Here is an 11,868-nt window from a genome sequence, read left to right as displayed (position 1 = left end):
CCAGAGGAGCCCATGGCTCCTCTGTCCATGGGATTCTCCAGGCAAGAGTACTGGAGTAGGGTGCCATTGCAAGCAGAGTAGCAGCCATAACATAACTATAACACAGCCATAATGTAGCCATAACATAACCTCATATAACATAACTACGATGTTGCTTCAATGTAGCCCCAGTGCAGCAGCAGCCAGGGCTTTCATGGCAAAGCCCATTTAGGCGAACTGTACAAAGCAGTCACTAACCAAATGAGTACTTCATGACGCGCATGTGCAGTGCAATAGGTGGTCTCAGTCATTACACAACCATGCAAAGTCATTGTTTACAGAACATGGGGTGAGAGGGTGTGAGAGCATGGGGTGAGAGAGCCTGACAGGCACCGTATTGTTAATTTTCCCACAACAAGTCATGTGGTAATGCTTACAAATCTGAATTAACTGGTCCCTAATGGTTTCCTGCATAGGAACCTGAAATGTTAGGTCCATGAATCAAGGCAAATTGGAAGTGGTCAGACAAGAGATGGCAAGGGTGAACGTCAACATTATAGGAATCAGTGAACTAAAATGGACTGGAGTGGGTGAATTTAACTCAGATGACCATTATATCTACTACTGTGGGCAGGAATCCCTTAGAAGAAATGGAGTAGCCATCATGGTCAACAAAAGAGTCCAAAATGCTGTACTTGGATGCAATCTCAAAAACGACAGAATGATCTCTGTTCATTTCCAACGCAAGCCATTCAATATCAGTAATCCAAGCCTATGCCCCAACCAGTAATGCTAAAGAAGCTGAAGTTGAACGGTTCTGTGAAGACCTACAAGACCTTTTAGAACTAACACTCAAAAAAGATGTCTTTTTTATTATAGGGGACTGGAATGCAAAAGTAGGAAGTCAAGAAACACCAGGAGTAACAGGCAAATTTGGCCTTGGAGTACGGAATGAAGCAAGGCAAAGGCTAATAGAGTTTTGCCAAGAGAATGCACTGGTCATAGCAAACACCCTCTTCCAACAGCACAAGAGAAGACTACACATGGATATCACCGGATGGCCAACACCAAAATCAGACTGATTATGTTTGCAGCCAAAGATGGAGAAGCTCAACACAGTCAGCAAAAACAAGACTAGGAGCTGACTGTGGCTCAGCTCATGAACTCGTTATTGCCAAATTCAGACTTAAATTGAAGAAAGTAGGGAAAAGCACTATACCATTCACGTATGACATAAATCAAATCCTTTATGAATATACAGTGAAAGTGATAAATAGATTTAAGGGACTATATCTGATAGACAGAGTGCCTGATGAACTATGGATGGAGGTTCATGACATTGTACAGGAGATAGGGATCAAGACCATGGCCAAGAAAAAGAAATGTAAAAAAAAAAGCAAAATGACTGTCTGAGGAGGCCTTACAAATAGCTGTGAAAAGAAAAGAAGCGAAAAGCAAAGAAGAAAAGGAAAGATATAAGCATCTGAATAGCAAGGAGAGATAAGAAAACCACCCTCAGCGATCAATGCAAAGAATTGAAGAAAACAATAGAATGGGGAATACTAGAGATCTCTTCAAGAAAATTAGAGATAACAAGGGGACATTTCACAATAAAGGACAGAAATGGTATGGACCTAATAGAAGCAGAAGTTATTAAAAAGAGGTGGCAAGAATACACAGAAGAACAGTAAAAAAAAGATCTTCATGACCCAGATCATCATGATGGTGTGATCACTCACCTAGAGCCAGACATCCTGGAATGTGAAGTCAAGTGGGCCTTAGGAATCACCACTATGAACAAAGCTAGTGGAGGTGATGGAATTCCAGTGGAGCTATTTCAAATCCTGAAAGATGATGCTGTGGGAGTGCTGCACTCAATATGCCAGCAAATTTGGAAAACTCAGCAGTGGCCACAGGACTGGAACAGGTCAGTTTTCATTCCAATCCCAAAGAAAGGCAATGCCAAAGAATGCTCAAACTACCACACAATTGCACTCATTTCACATGCTAGTAAAGTAATGCTCAAAATTCTCCAAGCCAGGCTTCAGCAATATGTGAACCATGAACTTCCAGATGTTCAAGCTGGTTTTAGAAAAGGCAGAGGAATCAGAGATCAAATTGCCAAAATCCACTGGATCAAAGAAAAAGCAAGAGAGTTCCAGAAAAACATCTATTTCTGCTTTTCTATGCCAAAGCCTTTAACTGTGGATCACAATAAACTGTGGAAAATTCTGAAAGAGATGGGAATACCAGACCACCTGACCTGCCTTTTGAGAAACCTGTATGCAGGTCAGAAAGCAACAGTTAGAACTGGACATGGAACAACAGCCTGGTTCCAAATAGGAAAAGGAGTATGTCAAGACTGTATATTGTCACCCTGCTTATTTAACTTATATGCAGAGTACATTTTGAGAAACGCTGGGCTGGAAGAAACACAAGCTGGAATCAAGATTGCCAGGAGAAATATCAATAACCTCAGATATGCAGATGACACCACCCTTATGGCAGAAAGTGAAGAGGAGCTAAAAAGCCTCTGGCTGAAAGTGAAAGAGGAGAGTGAAGAAGTTGGCTAAAAGCTCAACATTCAGAAAAACATCTGGTCCCATCACTTCATGGAAAATAGATGGGAAACAGTGGAAACAGTGTCACACTTTATTTTTGGGGGCTCCAAAATCACTGCAGATGGTGATTGCAGCCATGAAATTTTAAAAGATGCTTACTCCTGAGAAGAAAAGTTATGAACAACCTAGATAGCGTATTCAAAAGCAGAGATATTACTTTGCCAACAAAGGTCCGTCTAGTCAAGGCTATGGTTTTTCCAGTTGTCATGTATGGATGTGAGAATTGGCCTGTGAAGAAAGCTGAGCACTGAAGAATTGATACCTTTGAACTGTGGTGTTGGAGAAGACTCTCGAGAGTCCCTTGGACTGCAAGGAGATCCAACCAGTCCATTCTAAAGGAGACCAGTCCTGAGTGTTCATTGGAAGGACTGATGCTGAAGCTGAAATGCCAATACTTTGGCCACCTGATGGGAAGAACTGGCTCATTGGAAAGGACCCTGATGCTGGGAGGGATTGGGGGCAGGTGGAGAAGGGGACGACAGAAGATGAGATGGCTGGATGGTATCACTGACTCAATGGACATGAGTCTAAGTGAACTCTGGGAGTTGGTGGTGGGACAGGGATTGCCTGGCGTGCTGCGATTCATGGGGTCACAAAGAGTGGGACAGGACTGAGTGATTGAACTGAACTGAATTGAATGGTTTCCTGCAAAAAAAAAAAAGAAATGGTAGGTAGCAGAATTAGGTATATTAGGAATGCTAAACAGCAGCATTAGCAACCTAATTTAACCCTTAGTGCCTACTCTAATCAAACTTGTATACATGTATTCTTCCATTATACGCTGAAATCCAGCTGAGTATGCAAAAATATGCAAAAATTAACATGGATCTGTTGGTATTTATTTATTAATAGGAGCTCAGGTATTTTGGTCACATAGAGTACTGAGTCAATTTTTCGTATCTATTGCTACCCAGCAGCAAACCGAGAGTAGTTGCTTAAATGAGACAAGGATTTGCCAAAAGGACAATTTTTTTTTTTAAAGTAAGAATGGGATTCTTTTTCAGGTGTTTAAGCAGTCTCCATGGAGTATCTTGATTTTCACAGACTCAACAAGTGTCACTGAATCATCTGGGTCATAAAAACAGAGAGCTAGACTTCCCCACAAAGAAGACTGAATCGGGCAGAAAATCTTCTTAGGCTCTGGGTCACACTCAAAGATGATAGGTTTATGAGTTCCTTGATAAATAGGTATTCTTCAATAACACACCAAGTATACATCAAGGCCTGGGAAGCACTGATTGTTTTCTAATTGAAGAGGATATGAGCAAAAGAGGGCTTCTCTCATAACTCAAGTTGGTAAAGAATCTGCCTGCCAGGAAAGATACTCAGGTTCGATTCCTGGGTTGGAAAGATACCCTGGAGAAGGAAAAGGCAACCCAATCCAGTATTCCTGCCTGGATAATCCCATGGGCAGAAGAGCCTGGCGGGCTACAGTCCATGGAGTCACAAGAGTCAGACACAACTTAGCGACTAAACCATCATGAGCAACACAAACTTGCCTTTGTACTTGAATATCACAAAGTGACACAGACAATTGGAATCCCTGAATACTTCAGTGAGGTAGCACTCTTGGTTTTGTGAGGCTGATGTCCAACCATCTGGTGTGAATGTCTTGAACTATGTAGGATATCTACTATTTCCTGTTGTGTAAGAGCTAGCTGCATGTTGTCAGCAGTACTGTGTGGAAAGGCAGTATGACTATTTTAAGGCAGAATTGAAGAGTTTACATGATCCTGATTCAAGGTGGTTAGGTGAAATATATAATCAGTCAACTTTTATTATATTCATAGAAAACAAACAAGTAAATTAACAAACAGCATAGTTGCAGAATCTTAGTCATATACCAGGTACTATAATCAGTACAGCTTTATTCCAGGAAAAAGTCTATGTAAAGAACAGTAGTTGCAAATTGTGCAAGCTGGTTGAGCTTATGTTTGAGACATTTCAAAATTAGTATCAAATAAAATATTTATTAAAATAAATATGACCTAGTGCACATGCAGCAATTTAATTTAAGCAATATAAGCCCTCTCACTGAAGGGCTCAGTGGTAAACAATCCACCTGTCAATGCAGGAGACACAGGTTCGATTGATTCCTGAGTCGGGAAGACCCCTGAAGAAGGAAATGGCAACCCACTCCAGTATTCTTTTTTTTTTTTTTTCAGTATTCTTTTTCTCTTCTTTTCTTTTTGGCAAATTTGATAATTTATCTATGGAAAAAAAAAGCTAGTTTTGATGAGAAAAAAAGTTTACTCCTTTCCTTGTAAATATAAAAGAAACTCAAAAGGAATTTTAAAGGTAGTATGTCAGAAAATACAACAGTAAATCATAATGTAATTCTTTTCAATTAAACAGACAATTTGAACACACATGTTAAAATAATTTTCAGACTGAATATTTTTATCAGCCTATATGATCTGTTGTTCTAATTGGATTTTGATTTTTTTAACCCAACCTTTTATAAGAGCTATCACATCTAGAAATGAAGAAAATAAATTAGATTCCCTCTCCCTTCCCAAAAGATATTAATTTCTAAAGCATGAAAAGCTTTATATCTTATACAAATTAATCAGTATTTTTACAAATGGATGACATTATGCTGTACTTGTGTTTAAGTACTACACAAGAATATATGTATCAGTTGGGTATTTTCAGTCTACTTAGCCTCTTAAGTTATTTAACCCTGGTAAATATATAACTGGTATGTATTTTGGTACTTAACTCATGAATTGTAGAGAACAAGAAGCAGTATATTACAGCAACAGAGTTTGTATTTGATAATTACTGTATTGAAAAAAATCTCTTCTATGAACTCTGTGATTGGTTTTGCAGTTGGTCACTTGTAGCAGATCCTTGACTTGATTCTTCCATATCCATGCTTTTTCCAGCCACAGTCTCTGACATTTCTTCATCCCCCTCCTCATCATTTCAGTCTTTTGAGATTAGTTCAGTTCAGTTCAATCACTCAGTCGTGTCCAAGTCTTTGCGACGCCATGAATCGCAGCACGCCAGGCCTCCCTGGCCATCACCAGCTCCCGGAGTTCACTCAAACTCATGTCCATCAAGTCGGTGATGCCATCCAGCCATCTCATCCTCTGTCATCCCCTTCTCCTCCTGCCTTCAATCTTTCCCAGCATCAGGGTCTTTTCCAATGAGCCAGTTCTTCCCATCAGGTGGCCAAAGTATTGGAGTTTCAGCTTCAACATCAGTCCTTCCAATGAACACCCAGGACTGATTTCCTTTAGGATGGACTGGTTGGATCTCCTTGCAGTCCAAGGGACTCTCGAGAGTCTTCTCCAACACCACAGTTCAAAAGCATCAATTCTTCAGCACTCAGCTTTCTTCACAGTCCAACTCTCACATCCATACATGACCACTGGAAAAAATTAATTTGAGATTAATTGTCTAGCTAATTTAATAGTCAGTCCTTCACTGTAGTGAAGCTTCCTTTTCATTTCAAACTGTCCCTTTTTTCTCCTTCTACAGGTGAGAGGTCAGTATCCTCATCTCCACTGCTTTCTGGTTCACTAACTTGGTATCAGATATGCAGAAAGTGAAGAGGAACTAAAAAGCTTCTTAATAAAAGTGAGAGACCAGAGTGAAAAAGTTGGCTTAAAGCTCAACATTCAGAAAATGAAGATCATGGTATCTGGTCCCATCACCTCATGGGAAATAGATGGGGAAACAGTGGAAACAGTGTCAGACTTTTATTTTGGGGGGCTCCAAAATCACTGTGGATGGTGACTGCAGCCATGAAATTAAAAGACGCTTAAAAGACTTTCCTTGGAAGGAAAGTTACGACCAACCTAGATAGCATATTCAAAAGCAGAGACACTACTTTGCCAACAAAGGTCCATCTAGTCAAGGCTATGGTTTTTCCAGTGGTCAGGTATGGATGTAAGAGTTGGACTGTGAAGAAAGCTGAGCACCGTAGAATTGATGCTTTTGAACTGTGATGTTGGAGAAGACTGTTGAGGGTCCCTTTGACTGCAAGGAGATCCAACCAGTCCATTCTGAAGGAGATCAGCCCTGGATTTCTTTGGAAGGAATGATGCTAAAGCTGAAACTCCAGTACTTTGGCCACCTCATGTGAAGAGTTGACTCATTGGAAAAGACCCTGATGCTGGGAAGGGTTGGGGGCAGGAGGAGAAGGGGACGACAGAGGATGAGATGGCTGGATGGCATCACCGACTCGATGGACATGAATTTGGGTGAACTCCGGGAGATGGTGATGGACAGGGAGGCCTGGCTTGCTGCGATTCATGGGGTCGCAAAGAGATGACTGAGCGACTGAACTGAACTGAACTTGATACTTCCGTTCGGAGCTTTCAGCAGCAGCAGCTGCAGTTCATTTCCGAGCTAAGCTCTCTGGGGTCAGGGCTTCAGTGGTTTCTGAATCACTCAGTGGATCTTCCTCATCACCCACCATACTGTGAGAAGGCTCGGCTATCTTCACTAAACCCTAGGCTTCGGGTGCTGGATGAGGTCGCCTGGATGTTCATTCCATCCCACTTCTGGGACCTTTTACTCAGCTCTTGTCAACACTCGCCGGGCTGTTTGGCCGAGGCCGCCAGAGAGGAGGTCGTAGAGCTCTTTTTCTTCAGGATCCCCCCGACAGGCCGCTGCGAGGCCCTGCAGGCCGCCATTGCCCGCGGCTCCGCGTCGCGACTCCGCGTCGCTGCTCGGCGCCGCCCTCAGGAGGGGAGGGGCTGCGCGCGGCAGACACTGGCCAGGCGCCCGCCGAGCGCCCGGGGCCGGAGCGGCTGCACCCGCTGTCGCGGAGACAGCCTCCACACTGTTGTCCCACACGAGCCTCCACACGAGGACTCGGCCGCTCCGGCGTCTTGGCAGGCGGCCCTCCGCGGGCCCTTGGCCTGCGGCACTCTCACCCCAGCCGGCGGAGAGGAGCAGGCCTGGGACGGAGCGACGCCGATGCTCCACGTCAGTCCTCTTGCCTCGGAAACCCTGTGGACGGAGGACCTTGGCGGGCTGCAGGCCATGGGGTCACAGAAGAGCCAGACACGACTGAGAAAATAAACAGCAACCACATTGCAGGAGAGACTGTTTAAATAAACAACGTAAAATGCTTCGTGAATATATTGCTGCTGCTGCTAAGTCGCTTCAGTCTTGTCCGACTCTGTGCAACCCCATGGACAGCAGCCCACCAGGCTCCTCTGTCCACGAGAGTCTCTAGGCAAGAACACTGGAGTGGGTTGCCATTTCCTTCTCCATCGTGAATATATTATTATCTCGCTAACTCTCTTGAATAGTCTCACTTGACCATTTAAAACTTCAATTTGCATCATTAGTTGATAAATGTACACTTAGTGACAAGTGTCGGAGAAGGCAATGGCACCCCACTCCAGTGCTCTTGCTGGAAAATCCCATGGATGGAGGAGCCTGGTGGGCTGCAGCCCATGGGGTCGCGAAGAGTCGGACACGACTGAGTGACTTCACTTTCACTTTTCACTTTCCTGCATTGGAGGAGGAAATGGCAACCCACTCCAGTGTTCTTGCCTGGAGAATCCCAGGGATGGCGGAGCCTGGTGGGCTGCCGTCTATGGGGTCGCACAGAGTCGGACACGACTGAAGTGACTTAGCAGCAGCAGCAGCAGTGACAAATGTAGTTATAAAACTAAAGTTGTGCAGCTGAAAGAGCAGTGCTTTTTTATACTCATCCTCTGCCAGATATTTCAGGTTCACTCAGCGCAATTCCAATTCATTTGTTTCAGGTACTACCACACGTTAGAGGTTGCTGCTGCTGCTGCTGCTGCTGCTAAGTCGCTTCAGTCGTGTCCGATTCTGTGTGACCCCACAGACGGCAGCACGCCAGGCTCCCCCGTCCCTGGGATTCTCCAGGCAGGAACACTGGAGTGGGTTGCCATTTCCTTCTCCAATGCGTGAAAGTGAAAAGTGAAAGTGCAGTCGCTCAGTCTTGTCCGACCCTCAGTGACCCCATGGACTGCAGCCTACCAGGCTCCTTCCTCCAGGTGATTTTCCAGGCAAGAGTACTGAAGTGGGGTGCCATTGCCTCCTCCAACATTAGAGGTTACAGGTCTATAATTCCTCGGTGTCTTTAACAGTTTATATTCTGTCCTATTTCCACCATGCGTAACACTTTGAGATGTAAAAGGTAGAAATGATTAAGAGATATCATTCTTTTTATTTGCAAGCATTATCATGGACGCAAGAGGTATTTCAGGAGCAGTGGTAATAGGGAATCCAGTGTTCATGTCCCTAGCTTAGTGGTCATTAGAGGTCAATCTTTTTTGCAATGCCAAGACTGAGAAATTTTTATCCTGCAGACTGTGGTTAGATTTCCTGATTCCTGGATCCTGGTAGAGTTGAAATGAGTAACTGAGGTTGCAGCTTCTGTATTTCTGGCTTTTGGATTTAAGAAAAGATATGAATTTCCTTGGAAAGCTAGTTCTGTACTGCTATTCTGGTAATCAATCCAGGAAGGCCAGCCTGGAGCCTTCATTTTTGGCCATTCCAAAGTATTTGTAAGTATCTAATTGCCTTATTAGCTCTCTTTCTTTTATATTAGGTTTAATGGTTCAAAATATATATAAACAAGTTCTGACATAGCTACATAGATTATCAGGTCCTACAGGATATGGTATATCATGATTTTAAACACTAGTCTTCTTACTGCTCTTAATCAAGCAAATAATCTTATCCAATTTTTATTTTTATTTCTTTTTATGGAATTGATCAGCATAATAGCTTCCTTATATTTTGTTTTTAAATAATTTCATCCACTACTCAATAGGAGCCATGAATATGAAAATGTTTTTGTACATATAAATAATATAAAGAATATTATGCATTTGAAAATGCGTACAATATTCTAAGATAAACATTTTACAAATGTCTTCAAATAGACAACCAGTAGGGGCAAAAAATTTTTCTAGTAAAAAAAGTTTGCAAAGAAGTGTTAGTAGCAGCTGGCCTAGGGAACATTTGCCAGAACATTTGTGCATTTAGACTGGGCCAAAAAAACATTTGTTTTGTCATAATGATTGAAATAAACATTTTAATTTAGGTAGAGTTTGAGACCAAAACATGTGTCTCCAAATAAAATAATATTTAGGAAATAAATACTCTTGTAAATATGTTTCTTTACAAGGCAAATATTTTTTTAGTTTTTGACAGTGCAGGTGGTAAGGTATTTAAGTAAGGTGTGGGTATCATTCTCCATGCTAGAATAAAGGACTCAATGTTTTCTTTTTTGGCGATGTTTTCTTTATCTTCACTACATTGTAGGAAGAAATGATTCAATGCAAATAATAGATAATAAAATTATAAATAAGATGGATATTTATTATTATCTTCATTGAAATGTATTTCTTAAATGTAGTAAAGGAATCTAAACTCGCTCTACTCATAGTGTTCTGTAAATGTTGGGATATAAAGGACTTTTGATTATATAATATAACATTTACAACTGTGTTAAGATCTTAAGTTTAGTTACATTTCAAAATACATATATATGGTTTTATAAAGTATATCTGCCTATTATATCTATGTTACTTCGTGTCATCTGAGGACATTTAGCATATTAGAGCCAGTGCAAGCTGTCTTCTTGGAAGGTGGCTCTTGGAGCTGAACGCATGGTTGATTTCCTTAACATGGTAACTGTGGATGAAAGCCTTACTGATTAACAACAATATGCCTTAGGAGAGCACGTGAATGTATATGATGGTGGTGGTTTAGCTGATTTTCCAGCCTGGATGATCTCTCCATTGATGTAAGTGGGTTTAAAATCATCTCTTGGCATTGTGCTCCCATCAGTTTCTTCCTTTATGTTTGTTAATATTTGCTTTATATATTTAGGTGCATATATGTTTACAAGTTTTACATCTTCTTGGAGCAATTGCTTTATCATTACATAGAGTTCTTTCTTGCCTCTTGTTACAGTCTTTAAGTCAATTTTTTCCAATATAAATGTTGCTATCCCAGATTTTGTTTCATATTCATTTTCATAGGAAACCTTTTTCCATCCCTTCATTTTCAGTCTATATGTATCTTTAACACTGAACTGAGTATCATAAGCAGTATATATATGTGTGTGTGTGTGTATCCATTCAGCTAGTCTGCGTTTTTGATTGAAACTTTATTTACACGTAAAATAGTTCTTGATGAAGTGAAGTGAAGTCGCTCAGTCGTGTCTGACTCTTTGCAACCCCACAGACTGGGACCTACCAGGCTCCTCTGTCCATGGGATTTTCTAGGCAATGGTACTGGAGTGGATTGCCATTTCCTTCTCCAGGGGATCTTCCCAACCCAGGGCTCGAACCCAGGTCTCCCACATTGTAGACAGACGTTTTACCGTCTGAGCCACCAGGGAAGTCAGGTAAGTACTTATTGCCTTTTTTTTTTTTCATTGCTTTGGGGTTGTTTATGTAGTTGTCTTTTGCTGCTTTCTTTTTTGGCTCTCTTCCCTTGTGATTTGATTACTATTTTAGTATTATTTTGTATTCCTTTCCCATTTTTAAAAAATATAGATTATCTATTATAGATTTTTCTTTTGTGGTTACTTTAAGGTTCATATTTAACAATGGTTATAAATACATAAATTTATTTATTTTAGGTTGATGATCTTTTAAGTTTGAATTTATGCTAACAGCCCTGTATTTTTACTTTCCATTCCCCACAATGTTTAATGGTCTTGAAATCATATTTTTCATCTTTTTGCTTACATCCCTTTATGTTCCTATTTACATCCCTCAACTACTTACCGTGGATGTGGATGATTTTACTACTTTTGTTTTTTAAATGTTTTACTAACTTTATAAGTGGTTGAACCGTTACCTTTACTATATGCTTGCTTTCATAAATGAGTTTTTTTTCTCTTGTAATTTTCATATTTCTAGGTGTTGTTTTCTCTCTTTTGAGTTTGTGGTGAAGAATGCCTTTGAAGGAAAGCGAGGCAGCCATGGAGGCAGAGTGCTACTGCTGAGTCACACGCAATGGAGGGAACAATCACTGTAGCCTCTCTCTCCCCACACACCAGTGCTGGCACTTAGTAGAGAAGACCCCAGAGATGATGGCCTTTTGAGTGCCCGCTGTGCTAAACAAGAGAGAAGAAACTCAGCCCAAGGGGGTGGGGTTTGAGCACCTGATGCACTGATCAATAGAGAAGGACCAAAGGACCAGCCAGGGACGCCGGCCGTCAGACACTAAAAAAAAGCTTCTGACAGTGCCAGACCTTCTGTGCCCTTGGCCACCAGCTTCCCTGTGCACTGGGTTTTGTCATGGTCCCCAC

At 41.6% G+C, this 11,868-nt stretch overlaps 1 pseudogene; it reads right to left on the bottom strand.

The window, feature by feature from the left end:
* Nucleotides 1–5,390: 5,390 nt before the first annotated feature.
* On the bottom strand, nucleotides 5,391–7,246 carry LOC138446111 (protein phosphatase inhibitor 2-like; annotated as a pseudogene).
* Nucleotides 7,247–11,868: the final 4,622 nt, after the last annotated feature.

Source organism: Ovis canadensis, chromosome 9 (genome assembly GCF_042477335.2).
Source record: "Ovis canadensis isolate MfBH-ARS-UI-01 breed Bighorn chromosome 9, ARS-UI_OviCan_v2, whole genome shotgun sequence".
NCBI lineage: Eukaryota > Metazoa > Chordata > Mammalia > Artiodactyla > Bovidae > Ovis > Ovis canadensis.
The sequence above is the reverse complement of the archived record's forward strand: the minus strand, read 5'-3'. Positions and strand labels throughout refer to the sequence as shown.